Source organism: Molothrus ater, chromosome 6 (assembly GCF_012460135.2).
Source record: "Molothrus ater isolate BHLD 08-10-18 breed brown headed cowbird chromosome 6, BPBGC_Mater_1.1, whole genome shotgun sequence".
NCBI lineage: Eukaryota > Metazoa > Chordata > Aves > Passeriformes > Icteridae > Molothrus > Molothrus ater.
Window position 1 is genome coordinate 45,530,334 of NC_050483.2, and position 21,640 is coordinate 45,551,973.

A 21,640-nucleotide genomic window follows, 5' to 3' on the forward strand; every position below is an offset into this window, starting at 1 on the left:
ACTTCAATGCAAATTTAACTTAGAACAGCTCTGAGACAATCTAAAAATGCATTTGTGAACAGAATAATTGATAAGACTCTTGGGTCCTTATTTCTGTGTGCTCACATAATGGCAATTAAAGCTAAGCACCTTTGAATGGCCTCTAAACAAGCACATGAAAATCTAGGAGAACCTTTGAGTGGGGATTATGCATTAACCTAATGTTCATAATCATGCTCAGAAAGTTTCTCTTTGAAAGCTTGAAACAGAAATGTTAATAATCTCAGGCAAATAAAAAACCTTAAGCTATTGCAAAAGGTAACTTTTGAATCAAGTATATAATAGGTAATAAAACTTCAAAGGATTCATCACTCACTGCAATTAAAATGTCCAACACAGATTTTCAAATAGCCTTCTCATGTCTAAGGAAACTTTTTTCCTCCAAGTAAATAACTGAACTCAGGTAAGCATCAGATTCTTTTTCTTTTTAGGAATAAACATTGCTTTCATCTGTGGTGCAGTGTAAAGAGCACAGCATCATAGACCAAATTGGCAATCAAAGCCATTTCCACTTTGCCTAATTTTGTTCTTTAAGGGTTCAAAGTATCAATCCTCCTCTCAAAAATCTTCAAGCATGAACAGTGAACATAAAACAATTAACAACTTATGTGAGAGACTAACAAGACTCCAGGAAAAAATACTGTCCCCCCTCCCCAGTTCCCACACAACTAACTGGAAATCTTCCATATTTTGGTAGAAGAGAGGATATCTGTCTATAGCATGATGACAGATATGAGCCACAGACAGGAGCACACTCTAACAAGTTCTCCCTAGGTTGCCTGGAAGAGGAAAAAAAAAAAAAAGAAAAAGAAAAAAAAGGAAAAGGAAGATCCTCTTGTAGCTGTGGTTTTCCAATGAATTGCCAAACAAAAAGCAAGCAGGCAATTCCCCGTCAGATTTGGCAGAACACTTAGTCTCATCACCACAACTGCCAGAGTCCTCAGTGCTGCAACCAAAATGCATTGACTCTCATGGAGCCAGGCAGGCAAAATCACCTTGTTGACTGCAGTCTCCAGGCTGGAGAAGCAGAGGATGCATCCATGGGATGGATGAGAAAACTCTGTCACTGCCTTATCCTGTCACTGGGAACAACTGTGGCATGAGGGCAGGTCTTGAGGAGCAAGTTGGTAACACAGGCCCACAAAAACTCTGTGATGGATGCTGCTTTCACAATACACAAATAAATCATAGCAGAGCAGATGAATGAGTGGAAATTTTGTAATGAAATCAAACTACATAAAATAGAAACTTCATGTTATTTATGGCAGGAAGTCACCTACATCAGCCTAAAGAACTTATTAAGAGTGATCCTACTAACACCTGAACTATCTTGAAGTCTTACACCCAAACAACACAGTTTAGGCATTACTTATTTCCACTAAACAGCTTCAAAAACCTGCTCTTCTGTAGCACAAATTTGAAGAACTGAAGGGGAAAAAAGAGTCCCAAGCACCACATCCAAAATCACTTCAGCTTATTTGACGCCTTTAAATTTTACAGGAAAAAAACCCAAGCTTATTTCCAAATCACTTTGCACATAGTAAGCTTTAAGTATAATAGTATTCTTTATCTTCAGACAAGGTCAACTTTATCCCTTGTAAACTGAATAAAAATAAAACAGAATCAAACTGATGCTCTTGTTTTTTAAAGACTGAAATCTGAGTATGATAATTTTCTTTCTTTCATTAGCAAAAGAATGCATGTGTGATACATAGGATGAAAACATTAAAATGCTTAGATTTGGGGAGAAAACAAGAAACAAAGCCAGGGCAACAAGAGCAATCAAGACAACAAAAATTAGAGAACTGCATTCCTGTGGCCTGACAGAGTCTTTTACAGACTATCTAACAGAGATGATGAGGCCAACCTACCACAGATGATCTCAGTATCTCCAAAAGTCATTGATATCCTTCATTAGGACTGGGATTTTATTGCAGTCACTGATAATTACCATCTTCTTTACAGATGGCCTGAACAGAGGTTAAAGCTGTTACCCTATCTCCTCAGATGCTACTTCAGCTAATAAAAAATCCACAGACAAATAAAATCTGAATACAAAACCTCCCACAGCCAGGCACAGCAGCCCCAACAGTTCACAAATTTCCATTTCTTCTGAGTAGAGCAATGGCTTGTGAATGATCACAGTCGCTTACCTGGACACACATGGATTTTCTATGGGTTTGTGCTCCAGCTTTACTCATGGACTTCTGGAAATCCCTGCTCTGACCCAGACCTGAAGCAGCACTAGCTGAAAAACAGAGCATGCTCTGTGACCCACCAGCATGGACCTGCATCCAGCTGCAAGCAGCTTCCCGAGAGAAGGACAAGTCTTGCACTGACAACTCTTCACAAACAAGCAGCATATCTGGATTTTGCCCCAGGTGTGTCACAGCCTGTTCAACCTGGAGCATTATGATCCCCATCTGCTGCATAAAGGCAATTGCTTTGTGAGACCCAAAACAATCCTACAGATGTCAACATAAAAAGCAACTTCCCAGTCTTTTTCCTTTACTATTGAAATTAATGTCAATGTTCCTCTCACAAAAACAAAAAACCCCAAAGCCCTCATGCTACAGCTTTGTTAAAGGACCGTGTTTAAAACCTGAGGACTCTGCTAAGTTTGAAGACGCATGGCAAACACATCAGGTGGTGTAAATGCAGACCACGCTTTATGTCAGTATATACACTATGTCAACAGATACACACCAGCTGAGGAACTGATATAAGCATATGTTTAAATCTCTGAAGAGAGAGACCTAGACCAAAACAGAACTGCAGGAGAAGCTGTTTCCTCTCCGAAATGGCACTGTGTAGGAAGAAAATGCGTTTTGCTATGTGAAAACATCTCCACATTCTTCCTCTTGTTTTTCTTATACTTTCAAAACAAGACTTCTATACAGAAGGGTGCAGGCAGAACCTAATACATTAAAACATAAACAGTTTTCACCTCAGTAGCAGCACAGATCAGTATGGGTATGGAGGCACTGAGCTTGCACAACTTGTTCAGACAAACTCCCAAATACGCGCGCCAGCAGTTTGCCAGAGAAAGGCTATTGAAGCCTTTTAGAGCCATTCAAGCAACACAAGGACACCCCTCCATACACAATCATCACAGCCTGCCTTATCAAAGCACTTCACAAGTCTTGCTGCTCAGCATCCTTATTTTTCAGCAATTATTGTTCTGACAAGTAACCCTTGAGCAGTGTCCAAGAATAAGGGGAATTTCTGCTGTGGGATGCCTGGAGTGCTCCTCCTCTGCTAAGTGAAGCAATAAAATCAGTGTGTGAATGTGTACAGAAACAACACAACCCACCTGCCTTCCAGGTGGGCCTAAAGAGGTCACAGGTGAAAAAGCAGCCCATCTGGGAGCTGCCTCTTGGGTGTCTTGGACTAAGTGATGCACCATGTAGAAGTAAAAGCAGGCAGCCCCTGTCCACAGGCACCTGTCCATCAGCCAGATTTCCCTGAGCCAGCCCTCCAAGCACAGGAAAAGGAGCTGGTTCTGAAGGCACATTCAGTAGAAGAACCAATGCTGAGCTTTAGCTTTGGTGCAGCCACTGGTGAAATTTGAGGGCACCCGTATAAAGGGTTGCAAAAGCTGCTAACTAGATACTAACTCAGCAGGAACCAGGAGATAAAGTATCTTACCACAGTCCATGCCGACAGCTAAACCACTGTTTGGCCCAGATTAATGAATATAATACTTGACAAGAGCAATTGGAGATTAATGGCCTGTAACTGCCTGGCTACCTTGCACTCTACAGGATCAAGTGCATTAATGTCAGTAGAGAAACAGTTTGTCTCAACGCAGTGCTAGCACTACAAAGACCCATGAACTTGGAGATACGAGGGCCAAGCTCTCAGAGCCACTTTCTGTCACTAAGGTCTGTTGGTGGCCAATTCTCATGAGGAAGAGTCCTCATGCAGGAGGAGTTTAACTCCCCCACAGCACACTGTGGATGGATACCCTGGCATGTGCCACTCTGCAGGACTGTGACTGAGGCAGGAACTTCAGGGCAGCAAAGGCAGCAGACATGAGAGCAGGTCACTCTGCTCCCACCAGGGCTGGGATGGAGGCAGCCCAAGACCCAGACAACCCCAGGCAGTCCCCTGACCCCGTCTGTTCTTTGCTTGGCATATTTTCATACAGGACAGAAATACAGCCAAAATCCTTGGTCACTGCATTCAAGTGCAAAAAATCACTGCTCTAACATTTGCAGAAATATGCCCTTTGCTCTGCTTTCCAAATCCAGGGTATTTCCAGGAGGCTCAGGACCTGACTCCTGAGCAGAGGCCAGGCTCACTGGAGCAGCTGTGTTCACCTCCAAATATTAATGTGCTGAGGCCATACAGCTGCAACACTGCAACTAGAAGTGGTAGTTCTCAAATCTGGACACACGTATGCCCATACAGAGACCCCAGCTGTGCCTTAATTACAGTTAGATTATTTAGCCCCTTTATCTAGGAGTAAAAAATAAACCACAGATAATCTGGAGATTAAACTAGAACCACTCTTCCTGAGAAATTGTTTTCTGGAATGCATAGTGAAGAAAAACAAAAAGTGTAACTTATACAGCTCGCAAAGGAAAAATGAGTATGTCAGCTGATCTTTAAAAAGTCCAGTAGAAGTGCTGAGCAAAATTTTAAGCACAATATGCTGTGCCTTCTTCAAACTCCTTCAGAGGAACCTTTGCCCTACCTCCTGGAGGTAGCAGAAATTATGTTTGTGAGATCATTGCTCATATGCATATTCTGGATGCAGGCAAGAGTATAATAATACAGGAAAAAGTTGCATTACCCTATGCTAAATCTTTGAACAACAGAACAGTTTGAAGTAACCTGTGAATCCTCTCTCTTACCCCATGTTCCTGAGTTTCTCAAATATAAGTATGCAGAAAAAGGGGGAAGGTAGGAGGCAGGGAGAGGGAAGACCCTGTGGTGTCTCACAGGACTGGCACCTTAATACACACACCAAGAGTTGCTCTGATATAATGGGAGCAGGAGCCACAAGACCCAGAACATCCTCCACACTCAGCACATTGCCTGGGAAGTGTGTTTTGGCCACAGAGGTCATACAGCTTTCAGAAGTGCTCCTGGCACTTGGAGAGGGGATGTGCAGCATCTCACCCACTCCTCTCAAGCTCCAGGGCTTTCCACTGCACAACTCTGCTGCAGTGACAAAGCTCCCCAGCAACTCTGCTTACTCCCCTCCTTGCTATCTCCATCAACATCCTTAAAGACCTGAAAGGAGCACCAGACATGTGCTGTAGGTACCAGCCCCTAAAACACCTCTACAGAGTACATGGGAGCAAATATATAATAGAGAGCATCAAAGGAAGAAACAGGAGGTAAAAAGTGGCAGCCTATAAATGCACCTTTTGACAAGTTTTACTTTTCAGTTTCCTCAGCTAAAGGTGCTTTAAAAAGTGTGTTTTGACAAAAAAGCCTTCAGCTCACCTCTAAGAGCAGTGGACCTTTGGCCATGATGTGGCCATGAATTAAAGGGGGGTTTCTGTACCCAATATCACTCTTTCTCCCCTCTGAATCCTCACCTGATTTCACATGCCACTCCCCCATGGCAGCAAGCTCCTTGGGGCAGAAACCCTTCTCTCTGTGTCTGCAGGATGCACACTGCAGCCTCACAGTGCTTCAATACCACCAGTACTACAGCAAGGTCCACCGTGGCTGTTGGACTCTCAAGTGCAAAATCAACTCTGTCTAGCCAGAGAAGAGGAAAAAGAGACCAAAACAAAACCCTGAGCACATTAGTCCTGTTAACTGTTCTTTCCAGAAACATAATATTGAAGCCTATTTACTGGCAGGGAGATTCTGTGGTGGCTCGTAGCTAAGATCAGCAAGAAATCCTTTGAAATACACATATATTCACATTAAAACTTGAGTATTTTACCTTTCCCCTCAAAAGCAATTGCTGCTGTCAAGTACACCCCTCTCTTACAGCCACATGTTCTGTTTAAGAATACCTAATCAGAAAAACATTCAGAGGTATTTAATCAGGTTTTTCTTTTCTCTTTAATGACCTAATGTTTTGGTTTGCATCTGCTGCCAACTCACACTGGGTAGAAATTTAGTACTGTCAGCATTTAATTATTATTTTAACGCAGATTTCTCTACCTTCCTACAGTGAAGAAATAGCTGGAAAAAATGCCACTATGAGCAGTTTTTTAAGCCATTAGACACCATCCTTGTTATTTAGCCACACTGGAAATTACCATTCAAGGACACCCAGATGCTCGCTCTGCCATCCCCTGCTAGGGCAGATGCTCCCCAGTCTGCAGCTCCATACCAGCCAACCAGAGGGACAGTGACCAAGGGACAGCCTGGAGGGACTGCAAATACCCTACCCCAGAAACTCAATAATATGGGATAAGGCTCACCAAAAGATGTGCCAAAGAGCTGGAACGCAGAGCACCTGGTTGATGTTGGATCTTGAGCCATAAATAACAAATCACACTCTTTCTTTTTGTCAGCTAAAAACCCATTTTCCTAATTTTTCCTCTCCCTGTCTGAAACTAATAAATTTAATTCTGTTGACCGGAACAGGCTACAGGGGAAACACATGTGTTGGTCTGATGCAGACTTCAAAAAAGGTTTGTTTCATTCATACAGTGTGGGGAAAAATGACCCAAAAAACCTGGTTCTATGAATTTCAAAAGAAATCAAGAGCTGAACTCATGGTAAGCTCCCAGCATCATGCAAGTGTTGCACTGCATGGTATTTTGCAGACAGGACACATGCATGGAGAGTTCCCTTGCCACTCCCAGCCAGACTGGTGAATGCCTGCTCCCTGCTTTCCTCCTGAAAAGCAGGATTCAGGCTTTGGCCCTCACAAAAACCATTGGAGAAATGAGTCTGCAGCAAAGCTTGTGACAGCAACGTTAAATGGTACAAAGAAGGAAGGGCTGTGAGGACACACATGGATAACTCCATCTTCCAGAGTGGATGGAATAGTCAGCCACACACTAATTAAAACAAGCCTTAGTCTGTGATAGCAATCTAAGATAACACTAAGAGGTTTGTCACCCAAGGTAAAAAAAAAAAAAAAACCAGAGGCCAAAACTGGATGCTGCTGCTGGACCTGTGTCTATAGAAACCACATTTAACCCTAGCAGAGGATCCAGCTACACTGGTGACTCTTTATTTGAGAAACACAAACACCCTGATTGGTGTATGCTGACCTTTGCATACAGTCACACTCCCATTTAAAAGAGAAACATGAATATGGAAAAAGACAAGAGAAGCTGGCAGCAACAGGGAGGTAAAAAATTTCATTTCTCTGATGGCAAAGCAGGGCTCTCTTACACAGCTGGCAGGAATGAAGCATTGCTCTTCCATACCTGAAAAGGCGAAGTTGTGGATATGGGATTTTAAATCCAGATGGTCACCATCAATAGAACTTAACTGTGATGAATAAAGAGGCAGCTATTTCATCTGCTTAACATTAACTCTTCCCAGAGTGCATTTTATAAGTCACATGCAGAGAGCAAAGGGCATATGCTTAAGAAGCCTAATACAAACCAAGTTTTGCAGGGTAGAAGAAAGGGAAATAGCCTTGGTTACTGAGAGTATTTGAATGTCACTCTGTTAGACTGTGCATTGCATTTGACAGAGCTAGCAAAGGAAATGAGAAATGATAACTGATAGTGCCCTGATTAGATCAGCCACCTTGGGAAAGGTGCTGAAGCAGAGATATTTCACTAAAATAAGGAGAATCCTGGGAATAGATTTCTGGCAAGTGATCGCAAAGGAGATATGGCCAGAATTAGAAATGGATTTTGCAGGCAGATAAAATGTAATAGATAGAAGGTGGCTCAAAATGATATATCGTGAGGGCCTATAGAGCAACTATAAAGTTTGTTCACAGATATTTAACATATAGAGATCCTAGAAAGACTTAACTCCAAAATACACCAGCTGTGTTATTAACTTTAATGTGCAGAAATAAAACAATGCTGTATTAAAGCTCTCTAGCAAAAAAGGAAGCTGCCTTCTCCCCAGCTATCCACCTCTGACTTCAATGGAGTTGCATTATTTTATACCACAAGACAGAAGTAGAACAGGAATATCTTATTATGCTTCTGACTGACAAAGATATGTGAAAATGCACATTTCATTATCTTGAAGTAAATCACTTTATCAATGATGGATAACTAAAGGCAGTGGTAATTAATATATTGTAATAAACTCTGTAGATGCATTTCTATAGCTTAACCATGTTTCCTTCTTCTGAAGCTCACAGACAAAGCAGTTCTTTAGACTGATACTTAGGCATTTTTAGGCTAGCTAGCTAGGCTTAGCTAGCTTTACTAGCTGTTAAAAAAAGTCTTCAGCGATCCTGCTCTCCACATCTGTCTGTTTCCTCCTTAAGAAGTTTAGCCAGCCAAATATAAAGACAACTGTTCTTGCAGTTCTGTACAGCATGGTGGCCAAGACAGAAACTCAATGACAGCCTCTGGGGAAAGGCTGCTACCTGGGTTCAGTCATTGCACATCAGAGCTCTCCACCACAAAACAAGTGTGTTGACAGCCCATCTTCACTTGCTCCTGTAGTGTCACAGGACTCTCAGATCAGTCCATGGGCTGAAGAGACTGCAAGTTAATAAAGACAAATACAATGCTCTCAGGGGCCCAAGTCTGGCCCTCTGCTCCTCCCTTCATCGGCCAGTAAAATGCTGAATTTTGTGCAAACAAGCAATGGTTTGTGTGTTGTTCAGAACAAAATAAAGATATCACAGTTACAACAACAACAATCTGTGTTGCAGCACACCTGTGTATTACAAGATCATCTTATCCACTGGCTCCAAAGAGCCATATGTGCATCACTCACACTGCCAGAATGGGAACAGTCACATAAATCACCTTTGGTATCAATGGAAGATGCACTTGACAGACCAAAAATTTCTGAGGAACAGCCAAATTCTAACACTTTACCTACCACTGGGATACAAGTTAGTGATAACCATTATCACCATCACTATATCAGTGACAGCAATGGAGCACCAAATTCTGCATCCATAACACCACTGCCACTGTATCCCTAGGGAGCTCCCCCTGAATATGCAAAGGTGGAATTGAAATATAAACTATTTACATGATCAAATGCCAAGCTATTTGCTGAGGCAAAATCTTCACTGAAATCAGCTAGGACCATAGATTTTGGCATGAGAAGGGACAAGCTTCAATTTTTGCCAGTGTTCATGCCCATACTGGCACCAGAATGGAAGGTTTTCCAAAGTGCCATGCTGCTTACTTCCTCGCCTACAGATGTCCCACCTAGGCTGAACCTCTTGCCCCTTGCATTTGGAAACAATCAATCCATGTCAGATTCTGCACCTGGGATGGGGCAACCCTGGATGCATGGACAGGCTGGGGAATGAGAGGCTGAAGAACAGTGCTGTGAAAAGGGACCTGGGGGTCCTGGTCAATGGCAAGTTGAGCCTGAGTTTGCAGTGTCCTGGAGCAAGGAGGGCCAGGCATGTCCTGGGGGACACCAGACACAGCACTGCCAGCCAGGCAAGGGAGGGGATTGTCCCCCTCTGCCCTGCACTGGGGCAGCCTCACCATGACTCCTGTCTGACAAGGTAAAAAAGCCAGAGAGCTGTTAGAGAGCCTTCAAAGGAGGGCCATGAAAACAGTGCAGGGCCTTGAGGGGAAGCCATACAAGGAGTAGTTGAGGTCACTTGGTCTGTTCAGCCTGGAGAAGAGGAGACTGAGGGGAGACCCCACTGCAGTGACAACTTCCTTGTGGGCAAGAGGAGGGGCTGGCACTGACCTCTGCTCTGCCGTGACAGTGACAGGACTGAGGGAATGGCCCAAAGTTGTGTCAGGGGAGGTTTAGGTTGGATATAGAAAAGCTTCTTCACCCAGAGGTGACTGAGAACTGGAACAGGCTCCCCAGGGAAATGGTCACAACCCCAAGCCTGACAGAGTACAAGAAGTGTTTGGACAACACACTCAAGCACATGGTGTGACTCTTGAGGCTAATTCTGTGCAGTGTCAGGAGCTGGACTCCAAAGATCCTTGTGGCTCACTTCTGACTCAGACTGTTCTATGATTCCCAGCACTAGCACTCAAGAGACACCATCAAAGGAGAGCTCTATTTCTGAAATAAACCATCTCTTTCCAATAGCCCAAGAGCTGAATTCTGCTGCCTTCATCATCGTTGTTTTCAATGAGTGAAAGGTGGGAGGGAAGTTTCTGTCAACATTAATCAATGTTTAGGTGGTTCCCTGCCCATTCATTCATGTGCTAAAAGTGTTTTTGACAGTAGGAAATCCACTGAATATAAGCAGGCCAGTAGCAGCTGCTTGAGAAATGCCTATAGTACTGTGCATACCTTCCAAATTTCCCCAATGTCCCTAAGTTATTAGCGTGTGACAGGAGCTTAAATAAAGCATATGAAACATGAAAGCAGGACAAATAATTATATTGGTATAGAGACTTCTATACTGGAGAGATTTTTTGCTCCAAATACCTCATATCGACTGTAAGTTTTTGGGGTCAGAAAGAAAATTGTTTTTCCATACTGTGTCTTTGAGGGAGCAGGGTGCCTGGAATCCCTGCTGCTCTGTGGTCCCACCTGGTATTCCCACAGAACTAGCAGTAGCTAACAGTAGCAAGCAAGATTGAGCACAAACTCAGAATAAAAATTACTACCAAAAAATTCTGCTCCAGATTTCAAAGCACTTCCTGAACTGTGCACATCACACCATGATCGAGCATCCTCATTTGAGAGAGAGCAAAAAAGGCAAGATGGGAGGAAGCCTGGATCAAATAAACCAAGTGCAGACCATATGGGGAGTGGGTAGAGTCCACCAGAGCTTGGGACATAACCCTCAAAGGGAGAAAGGGCAAGTGGGCAAGACTAATACTATTCCCAACATCAGCATAGCAAAGGCTGTTTCACACAGCTCTTTGAGGAAGATAACCCTGCTTTTCTGGTAAAAAAAAAAAATGCCTTTACCACTAGCATTGTAAAATTATACCCTTAAAAAGGGTCTCAGGGGCTACATACTCATGCCCAGCCCTCTCATCTGCTCCATTCCTTCAATGGAACAGGCACAAAGCACCAGACAACCTGATCCTACAGCCACAGTCTGTAATCAGCCTGGGTGACAGCTGAGGGCGCATGGCCTCCTTGTCAGCCCTCTAGGAACAGGAGCACAGCTGCTGCAGGAGCACACACCAGTCCTCTGCCTGCTGGAAACTGCACTGCAACAGGAGCAGGCCCCCGGATTCCCAGCCCCAGCACTGCAACCGGGGAACTACTGCTTTCTGGAGAGAACCCACGAGTGACCCACAGTGAAAGGCTTCACATCTGTTACTGTGCCTCCAGGCCCACATCTTTCCTTGCCTTCCCCAGGAAACACCTCTCAACCATTTTGGCTTCAAGATGCTCAGCCTATTTTCTCAAACTGCTGCAATGGCAGCTTTCCATACAACTAGGAAACAAACCAGTCCACTTGGAAAGCCAAAATGCTTTCTGTTTCTAAAGACACTGACTTCTGTTTCTAAAGACACTGACTTTTCTGCCCAGGCTGGCTGCTTCTGAGGTGCTGGTCTGGGAGATCACCAGTCACCAAGAGAAAATGGGGATTTCCTCACTTGTCAGAAATGGTATCCTGGCTTAGCAAAAACAAAGGATTTTTCAAACACTTGACTTTTCACAATTCGTGCTGGATTGTTTTGGGTCTTTTTTTCTTGTTTTGGTACAATTAAGTCAGTCTCATTTCCAGTCAGGCTGGTTGCAGTTGTTGCACTGGGCCCCAGGACTGTGAATGGCTTACAGCTGCTGCAGTAATGAGATGGGCTTGTGAACAAGGGTGACCATACTAATACATATGCCTAATTTCTACATTTTTCCTATATTTTAATCTCATTTTCCCCACATTTTACTTCATTTCTTCCAGTCTGTGTTTTCTTCTTCCTTGCATAAAGCTACTACATCCCGAGTGAGATCTCCTGTTCAGCCACAATACAAACTGAAGCTGCAATGTTGCTCTCAGACCTTCCTCATCACAACCCAGCCCTGCTCTTGCCAGACACAGCAGATCAGCAGGAACCCATCTGCTGCCTCCCCTGCTTCCCTACACCCACAGGTGGTTCAGCACTGCACAGCTCCCTGACCTGGGGTCTAATATCTGGGGTGCAGCAACTGCAGCTACAATGCTGGTGCATTTAACCAGGACACTCTGACTTTCCAGCACCTCTTTGAATTTCCTGAGCAACGTGTCTGCAGCCTGCCCTAGGATGCCAGGGGCAGCAGGCACAGTGCCCAGCTGGGGGTCCCCAGGGTGAGTGGGGCTGACAGGGCCATGTCACCCCAGGAGAGCTCGGCGCAGAGCTCGGCACAGCGCAGCTGCGGCAGCGCCACAGCACAGCAGCGCCATTAGTGACGCTGCTGTGACCACCCCCAGGACATTAAGGTCTGCTGCACCATTACAGGAGACTACTTTGCAATAACAGAAGTGAGGAGGGGAAAAATTAGACATACCAGTGAAGATGTAGCTTATTTATGGTTCAGCTTTTCAAAGTTTACTAACTAGTACAGATTATTCATGGCTCATGTCTTTAGAGAAGTCAGTGTCATTCCCTTTCTATTCTTAACCCTAAGTAATATTTTATGGTTCTGCTATTCCTCCTTTCAGACAGAAAGACATTTGTCCAATCTTGGCTTTGTGAGATGTTGTCTTCTGGCCCTCTTCATCCTTGTCTGGCGATGGTTCTGTACCTCCAGGTCCTCTCCCCCAGCTCCTGCTGTGGCCTCAGTCTTGGTCCGTTCTGAATACCCTCCACACCCTGGGCATGATCTTATTCACTCTGACACCAGTTCCTACTGTGCCAATGTGAAATGTACTTTCTGTCACTGACTCTCCTCTCCAGCCAAGCCCATCTCTCAGCCTGTCTTGCTGACATCTCTTGCTGGGCCTCTCATCATCAAATCAAACCCAATATAGCTGTAATGGACCTTGTGAACTTCCTTTGCTTGCCCAGCCTCTCTAACCCTCCTGAACAAACTTCCACCCTCCCTGTTGCCCAGGCCTATAAGCTCTTCCAGTTCCACCATTCTTCACAGCCTCACTCTTCTTGTAATACTACCTGACACACCATCATGTGGTGTAAGTCAGTGTAATTACACTAACTCAAATGGCATTATACCAATTTACAAGAGATGAGTTTCTGTCCTGGTGCCTCTAAAAGCAAATATATTCTATTTGACAAGTAAAAACCTTCACCCAGTTCCCTCAACATCTCCCGTATTTATTACTGTGATCTCTTGCCCTCTGGACTCCCAACAGCCACATTCCTTTCAAAACATTACTCCTCCTGAAATTCTTACACATCCTTAGCTCTCCACTGTTCCCAACCCAGAACGTTCCCTTCCACTCTCCAGCCTTGTGTATCTAACCACTGACCACTCCTAAGCCAGTGCTTGGCTCCTTAAGCCTTCTGAATATACCTGAAATAATCTGGTATGCTCACAATATTCAACTAACAGTAACAAATCATTCACTAATTCACAGATTTATGTTATAATAAAATAGAGGAAAAAAAGAATTTTAAAAAGGAAGGAGAGCCACCATGAAAGCTGAACAACAATTTCAAATTCAGGCACAATTAAAAAGCAATGTTTAACATATGGTGGGCACATCTGCAAATGTATGTACTGAATCACCAAGATTACATGAAGCATTACATGTTATTTGTGCCCCCTAACACCAAGCACTGTGCTATCCTAGGTGAGCTGAAAGTTTCATAACCATTTTAACACCAGTATAAATCTCTGCTTAAGCTAAATATGCCACAGTATAAAATTATGCAATGGATACCACAATAACACCGTGCATCTTCACACTCTCTGGACCACACAGTGAAGTTTTGTAATGGCTAGAGACTTGGCACTTAGTGGATCTGACCTAGCCACTGTAGCTATCTTTGTATAAATGTTTCCAGTTTATAAAAAAAAAAATCAAAATAGGAAAAAAAAAAACCACCAAAAAACACCTTATAGGGTTTTTTTTTTCAGATTAGTATCTATTTAAAAAAAAAAGAAAAGCACTTTTCAAAAAACTAGAATAATATCTGCATTTAGGGTTTTCCACACCTGGAGGGCTGCAAGAACGTGGAGGCAAGATCAGGTCTTTAATGAGAGTACTAAGGACTTCACCATATGCACCATGCCAAAATGATAAAATGTTAATGAAGTGAAAGTATATTAGTGAATTATTAAAATTTCACTCCTCTCTGCAAAGCACAGAGTAAGAAAAACACAGTGAAGATAATGATAGAAATAGGATCAAAACATTTGGATCCTTTCACCACCTCCAACATAAAAGCTTTACAAAATCTGGTGTTAAAATTAACATATTAATTGAGTAGCTTTTACAAATGATCTACTGTAAAACCCAGTTCAAAACAAATTGGAGTTGAGGATAAAATGAGACATAAATCAGTTAAATCTAGATGGGTCAGACCTACAGCTTCCTCCCATCTCTAATAACCTCTCATAACCCCTCTAATGCCTCTGCTCCTCTCCACAGCAAGCCCAGCCAGCAATTAAATTGTCCACAGGAAGATCTCACTGAGGGAAGCAAGAGTGAGCAGGGCTCTCTGTGGATGGGCTGGGGAGTTCATGTCTGTGTGCTATGCCAGAAGTTGTGTCCAGGGAAAAGTTCAGCCTTGCTATGAAGCCCAAGAGCTAAACCAGAAAGCAGCTCTGCAGCAGGGTCCTGCAAGGGTGCCGGGGGGGGACAGGGGAGGTTTGATGAGCCTGGAACCAGAGGCAGGGCCACAGGAGACACGAGGCCACTGCTTTCAGTGGGGCAGGCAAAGGTCTGGCAGAGAACTACACTGAAAAGAACAAGGGCTTTGCCACGTAGTATTAAGAAGCAATTTCCAACAAAGCTGCCATTCTGTAAAATGCTTTCCAGGGTCTAGCTTGGATTGCCTTGTACATAAAGTCCCGTCTGTTAGGACATCTGGAGTGCTCTCCTTGCAACAAAAGTAAATGTGCCCAGACATGGTGAGCAGGCTCTATCAGCAAGCTGGTGGCAGGTAAGCAGTTTGCCATTAGGATCCCACCAGGGAATTTCACACTTTCCCTGAGCAAACTGTTCAGTGCAGGGTCCCAGCGCAACTCAGAACATGGGAGGTGGGCAAAGGAAGAAACTGGTGTAGGCCAAATGCATCCCACTGCTGGAATACTTGTCTTTATTTGGCTTTAATCTATTTCCAGTAAAATGTAAAACATTCAGCGTTGGAAATTTCATTGTATCAGCTAACATTGATACAAATTCCTGCTAATGTTGCGAAAAAAAATCCCAGTGTCAAACATCTAGGCAGATCTTTCCATTCAGTGGCACCTACCAAGCCTGATCAGAGGTCACAGCCTTGCCATCTGTCTGTCCTGCAGTCAGTGTGGACACAAAGAAAACCATCTCCAGCAGAGACTCTTAGACTACAGACAAAAGAAATAAAAGAGCAACAAAATACTGTCCAACATAAGAAGTAGAAGCTTTGCCTCCAGTACACTTAGCCTGTCCAATTTCTGCAGACATTATGGAATAGATGCATTTTATGGAGAATCTTGTAAGAGCATAATGTGTCCCCTATGTACCTCCCTAGCGTAGTGGGCAGAAACTGATCCCCAGCCAGCAAGTGGCCACCAGAGCCTGGGCTAATGTGCAGGTGGTCCTACACAGCCCACCTGGAAGTTGTGTGTCCAGCTGTGGTGAGTTCCAGCCACTCCCTAGGGCCCCTTCACCAGCCACCTCCAGAGCAGGGCTATCCCCCTGCCCTGCACCCATCCTCAAGGGGAACAAACGGGACACAGGGAGACTCACTCCTTCCTGGGCTACACTGACACCCAAGGTACAAATGCCTGGCTAGATAACCAGCTTCAGTTCAGAACAGCTCTAGGTCCCAAGGATGTCAAAGGCATCTAAAGTCTTACAGTGAGTTTAGAGAGGGCTTGAGTTGCTCTCATGCTTCGCAGCTCAACTTGAGGCATTTTAAATGGAGAAGAATTTCCCAAACTCTAGGACAGAATCACTTCCCAAAAACTGCCCTGCCTTGCAGATCTTCAGGCTGGTTTCGCAGAATCAGCTGATCACTTCTGAAAATACACAGCTGTAATTTTATGCTTAACTGAAACACTGTTCTGTTGGACTACTTTTTTCATTATTTTGTTACAATTTTACTTTGGCTTGGTCATGACAGAAGGTAACAAGGCAAATGCAGTTTCATTACAAATATGTCAAAATTGTGGCCAAAGTCACACTGCATTGTGTTACATCTGAAGTCATGAACTGGCAAATTCCAGCATCAACCACAACAGTCCCATTCCACTCCAGTCTAGGCTTCCAGACAGCCCTGGCAGCTTCTCCTGCCAGAAACAGCTCCTCACACCAAGACATCTCCTACAACAAAAACCCACCACTTGAATCTATTCAGCATGCCAGGCAGCTTCTCACAAATTTATATAACTTTTCCATGTTTCCCCCTCAAAACCCTCTGCAAAGCTTAACACCATAAAAACCCTGGTGTGAGCTGACATCAGAGAAATGTGTATTTCCCTGAGCCTCCCTGCTTATGAGAACACACAGACCTAAACTGCAGCCCTCACCTTTGCTCTGGACCTTCATCCAAAGCCGTGTCTAATCTTACAAGCCTCCACCCTGGCATCCCAGCCATGCTGGGCAGAGACCAGAAAACGACTGGCATTTTCTGAAACTACTGCTTATATTCTCACCCCCAGCCCCACATCCCAAACACATACACACCACACTGGTACATTAGCATGAGTACACTTGGGAAACGCGAACATATTTTCTAAGTTTTAATCCATTAGCAATTGCTAATTAAGGGGCAATTAATTTGACTCCCAGCTCTGCTCCTAATTTGCCTTGCAACTTTGTGCAGTCCATGCGAAATGCTAAGTTTCAGCTTCCTAAGCTCCCACAACTTCTGTGGATATTAGAACATTAATTTCTGTAAAGTGATTTATGATCCATGATGAAAGGCAGTTCAGAACTGTAAGAACTGCTCCTATTAGTAAAATAACTGGTGCATTTTTTGATCTTTCATTTTAATGGGGAAAAAAAAAGAAAAGCCCAGCTGAGTATCAGCAATGAGGCTCAAAAGGTAAAAGTTGCAAATTGGACACATCTGAAAACATAGCCCAGAGAGGCTGATGGGGTGGTTTCTTATAACAGTAAAAAAATTGACAGGACAACACAAGCATTTAACTTCTTGCATTTCCCTTGGGAATGCCTGACATCATAAAACTTTCACAAACTAAAATCATTACAGATAAATAAAGTAGCACAGACATGGAGGGTGATGAAGGGTCAACCTAGGAGATACCTAATCCAGCTCATTTCCTTCAATGTGTAAAAACAAGTAACCGACACGTTTCCTGCCCGTGAACCTTCCTGCCGATAAGGGTGCTCCCAACAACAGGAAATTCGCTTCTAGAAGCAAAAGCACACTCTTGCTACCAAGCCAAACTTTCTCCATCTGAACTCCACAGCAATTAAAAGCAGCATTTGTCTCACCAGAAGTGAGCTGGATTAAACAACTGCCTGACTCCCTAAGCCTCTGCCCACCATCTCTTGCATCCTGGTGCCAGCCCAGCTGCCAACAGGGACTCCTCAATCAGAAGCAGGCATTGCTCCCTCTGGCTCTATCACCCCTTCGGCCTGCTCTGCCTGCAACCAAATTTTAAAGTCAGGCCTTGCTTGTGTTTTTTGGACAGGAAGATCCAAGGGTGTGGCTAAAGAGGTGACTGATCATCTTCACCTCAGTCCCCTGCAAGATTTCCTCCTGATCTGCAAGACTTGATCATCAGTCTCTGGTTCTCTTAAGAAATAGCAATACAAAAAGTGTAATATGCAAGCAAACCAGTCATTTAAGGTTTCAAAATGATGATGATTTATACAGCAGGTGAAGCACTGAAGCGCTATTTCTCAGCTTGGTCACTACAAAATGAAGATTAAAGAGAGGAACAAAAGGAAATGTTTCAGACAAAATGCAGTGAATACTCAAAGGCATCTCTCTCTATCACAAACATCTGAAATCAACGGATGCTGCCCAAGAAAATAAGAAAAACATTAACACCTTTCTTGTGAGTTTGCTGTGAAATAGCTCTCCTGCTTCAAAAGCAAAATAGCCTCTCCTTTCACACACAATAAACTTTCAATAGTCCAGCAAAGTAAAACTTCAATTTATGACAATAATAGTCTGATTTTCTCATGCTGCATTCAGCAGCAATGAAGTATATTTTATTCTCATATCTCTGCTTTTCCCCTCATAGCATGCTGTAACAGAATTGTGTTTTCTTTTTTTATTAAAAGCATTGCAAAGGGCTTCCAAAAGTCATTCACCACTTTTTTTTTTTTTTAATAGGTGATGCAGATCTGTGAAATAGACTTAATATGCAGGTCCAAATCATTACATCTTAATATAGCTTCATAATACAAAGGAACAGAAGGAAATCAATCCCAACTTTATTTCCCAGGTCCATAGATGCCCATGGAAAGAAACATGGCCTGATCATCCAATTATAAAAAACTCAACCCTTGTTACTTTTGCCTTTTAAGCCCCATGATCCTTCTGCTTTGAGCCTTTTCTCAGCAGCAGGCCAGGCTGAGGCAGGACACCAGTGGGCATGGGACAGGTGGCTGCATCTCCTCAACTCCTCCTTGGATGGAAAGTGTGGGACAAGGTCCAGGGAGGAGAGAGGGAGACGGTGGTGCAGGGTTTTATTGTAAAATGACCTTGATTTGACAGGCATGTTCTCAGGTTTCAACAGATGCTGTGGGAAAGGCAACAGCAGCCAAGGCGGTCTGCAGGCATTTCTGATGATATGCAGACTTTTTTCTTCTGCCTATTTTTTTTTTTAAATACATGGGGGGGAGGGGGGCGGGGGGGGGGGGAGGGGGAGGGCGGGGGGAGTCTTCTCAGTTTCCATGACAACAGTGTCTCCACTTGTCTGTTATTAGATACCATCCGCTTCCTGTGTCTAAATTTTTAAACCAATCAGAAAAGTGTTTATAGATTTTGTAGCTCCTGGGACAGTCCCTCTCCTCCAAGAGAGCTACTTTAATGACACGTAACGCTCCGGCAGCCAGGGCTGCAAGGCCTTATATTTTCGGCTGCAAAGTGATCACAGTTTACGCTGTTTACCGGCTGATGCATGAGCTGTGTCAGAGAAAACTGGGGGTTTGCTGCCCCATTTACTGTACCCTTAACAGACGTTACCATGTCAGATTGTTTTAGAAACCACACAAACTCATTGTCATTGTTGGCTGATTTCTGTTTCTGATTCATCCCATGAAACAGCAGGATCTGTCCCTGCGTGACACGCGATCGCCTCGGCGAGGCCGTTATCCCACCGGAGTATCGGCCCGCCCTGACGGAAATGGATTCACGGTACAACATCGCCTGCTGCAATTAAAGTTTCGGCAAACTGGGCTCTAAGAGCAGCCGCACTGTAACCGTGCGAGCAGATTTACACAGGCATATTTCTGATGATGTAAATAATACCTGGCCGCATCACAATCGGCAAGTCAATAAGGAAATCCTTCTCCAGGGCGCAGGGACACCCGCATACATTGTGAAGGAATTAACACACGGTAAGTCCAGTTAAGTGAAGAGCCGGCACTGAAGACCGACAAGCAACGGGGAGCTGTTGTGAGAAGGGGAAAACCCCTTTCCCGGCGGCTCTGACAGGCCGACACTACCGGAGGAGGATGCCCTTCAGGCGGGTGTGCAGGCACAGACGGAGCTCGGGAAGTACCGAGCGGCTCCTTCCCGGGCGGGGATCCAAGCGCCGGCGGCACGCAGAACAAAAGGGAGCGGTGGGGGGGCTGCCCGCCGCCGGCTGCGCCGCTGCCCCAGCAGCGCCCGCCGAGCCGGGGCCGGAGCCCTCGGGCCGCCCTGTCGGGGCCACAGCCTGCCCGGGATGCGACCCGGCAGCCGCCCCGCACGCCGCTCCGGCTCGCCCCAGGGCGCCCTTCCCTTCTCTTCCCTTCCCCGCCGCCCGTCGCCGGCGGGGCTGCTCGGCGGCGGGACGGCGGCAGCCACGCGGGGTAGCCCTCACAAACGCCCCGGGGCGGCGCCGCTGTCCGCCCGCGGCAGCCGCCGGCCCAGAGGCCCCAAAAGTTTGGCCGCGGCTTCCTAGCCCGGGAGGGACGGGGCGCGGCGATAGCGGCGAGCCCGGGCGGGCGGGCACCCGCTCCCGATGACACCGCGAAACGCCCCCGCCGTTACCTCTGTCCGCGTCCTGGCTCCCGCGCCGCCGCGGGGTGGTGGGCGCTCCCCGCGGCCGCCCCGCTCCGCGCCCCGCGGCGGGAGCAGCCGGAGGCAGCCGCAGCCCGCGCCGCCGCTGCCGCCCCCAGCCCGCCCCCGGCGGCGGCGCCGCGCCCCGCCGGGCCCTAGCGCCGCCCGCCCGCCCCGCCCCGCCGAGCCGGCCCCCAGAGCCGGTGGCTAGTGCCCGCGCCGGGCTGCCCCGAAGGAAAAACTTCGGGAGCGGGAAGCTGGCGGGGGCGGGATTGAGAGCCGCTGCTCCCTCGGGGGTGTTTTCCTGCCGCTGTGCGGGATGCAGCAGGCTCGAGCGGAGGATGCAGGTCCCACGCGTTCTGTCCCTTTGCCTTCAGGGGACCCCTCTCGGGCCCGCTGTCCCTCCGGGGCCGGGCCTGCCCGTCGCGGCACAACCCCCGGCGGGTGCCCACACGGCTCGGCCGCCTTCCTTGGCCGTCGCGTTGCGACTGGGAACGGCCTTCGTGCCACCGGAGCCCGTCTTTTACACGTTGGAAAACGACACATGCAGAACTGAAACTGTTATTTTTTTACCGTCTTACCCGCCGGGAGCCTCACTGAGGCCTGACACCTCCTTGCATCGTATTTACGGCTGAAACAGAGAAACCTCCCCATGCCAGAAGAGGCTGCAATGCCAAGGGTGCACCTGCCTCCTCCTGCCCGCTCCTCTGGCCCTTTGCACCCCTCCTCCAGCCTCCTCCTCCTGCTGCTTGTCCTGCCTTGCTGCCATGAAGGCAGGTGAGGGGGAGCTTTGGGCTGAACGGAGGCCTGGCTGCAAGTGCAAAGGCTGGCAGGATCCCAGAGGGAGCTGGTGCCATCAGCACTGCCACACACATGGAGACTGTCAAGCCTGTAATGGACATTTAATTATTAATTTTAAGTGAGCTTTCTTTAACCAGCCCTGTAGAAGGACAGCTGGAGGTGTATGTGATTACTGTAGTGATTTCAGGAAATGCCTAGCTTATCCTTTTAGATTTATTTTATCATAATGTGGGAATGGCTGGTTCAAGATGGGATGAGATTTTTTTCTTTCTTGGATACATTCTTTCCTGGACACAAAGCTTCGACATGGAAAAAATGACAGCTGTTATCCTCCCCCAATTCTTTTTCCTGCCTACCCAAACTCCACTACTCTACAGGATTGCCAACCTTAGATCAACATGCTTTGCTGTGTGCATGATACAAGGAGACTCAGATTTTACACCACCACATTGCACAACAATGCACAAAAAGTATCAACTCTGAATTTTAATGCCAAGATTTGA

The 21,640-nt window shown here is 45.8% G+C and overlaps 1 protein-coding gene across 2 annotated transcripts in view; it reads right to left on the bottom strand.

The window, feature by feature from the left end:
* The window catches only part of FOXN3 (forkhead box N3), a 205,088-nt gene extending 184,690 nt beyond the window's left edge, over window positions 1-20,398 (bottom strand). Inside the window, exon 1 of one of the 2 annotated variants that reach the window (XM_054515189.1) lies at window positions 20,328-20,398. The gene's annotated coding sequence lies outside the window, so the exon portion shown is untranslated. The remainder of the gene's footprint in view (window positions 1-20,327) is intronic. The other variant, XM_036383974.2, reaches the window with a different exon arrangement.
* Window positions 20,399-21,640: the final 1,242 nt, after the last annotated feature.